Source organism: Otolemur garnettii, unplaced genomic scaffold (assembly GCF_000181295.1).
Source record: "Otolemur garnettii isolate 467f Iridium unplaced genomic scaffold, OtoGar3 scaffold00113, whole genome shotgun sequence".
Classification (NCBI taxonomy): Eukaryota; Metazoa; Chordata; class Mammalia; order Primates; family Galagidae; genus Otolemur; species Otolemur garnettii.
This window is the reverse complement of record NW_003852508.1, coordinates 2,986,019-2,987,208: the sequence shown is the minus strand read 5'-3', so window position 1 is coordinate 2,987,208 and position 1,190 is coordinate 2,986,019. Positions and strand designations below refer to the sequence as shown.

The following is a 1,190-nucleotide window of genomic DNA, read 5'->3' as shown; positions in this document are numbered from 1 at the left end:
ATCCTCTACCTAACAATTACCCTCTCTTTGCAACCATGTGTCTGTTTGCCTTGCTAATGTCACTCTTCTCCCATTTATCCTCAGTCCACAACATAGCAGAGTCCTCACCCTTCCAAGCAACCACTCAGAAAAAGATTATCAATGAAGATTTGATACTGCCATTTTGGACTATTTTTTTGTTGTTGTTAAAAAAAAAAAAAAACCCTATTCAAAGATTGAAAACTAGTGTTAGCAAAACAAACACAGTCTACAGATATAATTTTCTTGAGCCAAATACTGTTTTTTAGAAAAATTTAAATTAGGTGATAACATTAAAAACTGGGAATTGGGGGGGTTAACAATTCTTTAGTTTTGGTGTCTTCTGAAAAAGAAAAAAAGGGGTGAGGGGAGCTCTTAAATTCTAATGCGGTAACAACTGGCTAGAGCTGAGCAGCTGCTGGACTCTCAACTAATTCCTCATACTTTGTACTTTTTAAGTTGATTTCTTAAAAGGTGGCCTTTAGCCATTAGGTTGCCTGCCTGGAGGAAGTTTCTAATAGGTCCCTAGGTCCCTTGGGTCTGGGAGAGTTCCGCCTCTGCTCCTTTCTGGTTCCACATGCAGCAGGGATGACAAGGATTCTGCCCTTGGCCACTATTATTCTTTCTCCAAATACTCTTCCCAGGTAAGCTTACCCATTTTAATGATTTTTACCACCATCTCTATGTTGATATCTCCCACATAAACATCATTCAACAATTTTGAGGCAGAAAATGAATGAGGACGCTAAGGCATCAAAAGGCTTGTTTATATGCCCAGTGTCATAAAACTTCTATGTTTATACTCTACTTTGCTCCAAATAAGGTATCAAGCAGTATACAAAGATAAGTATCACATGTTAAGGTTAAAATCTAAGCATGAACCATCAATAGGAAAATAATAGTATAATAGTAGGGAGCACATGATGAAACCACACTCCTGCCTCTCCCTTTCTATCTGTTCTCATCTTTATTCCCCCACTCAATTCCTCCTCCACCCATCCTACCACTCTATTATATTTTATTCCTTTTCTCATCATCTTAGCCAAGTGTTATCTTTTAAATGACATGCTTACCTCTTCCCATCTTTCCTGCTCAGTTTAAGAGCAGTCACTGCGTAAAAAAAGGGCTCAGAAGCAAAGGCCTGAAACAGCATGAGCAAACCACAGATGCAT

The 1,190-nt window shown here is 38.6% G+C and overlaps 1 protein-coding gene across 1 annotated transcript in view; it reads right to left on the bottom strand.

Moving 5' to 3' along the window:
• LOC100947271 (serine/threonine-protein kinase Sgk3) overlaps nucleotides 1-1,190 on the bottom strand; it is a 146,575-nt gene that overhangs the window by 18,900 nt on the left and 126,485 nt on the right. The window lies entirely within an intron of this gene.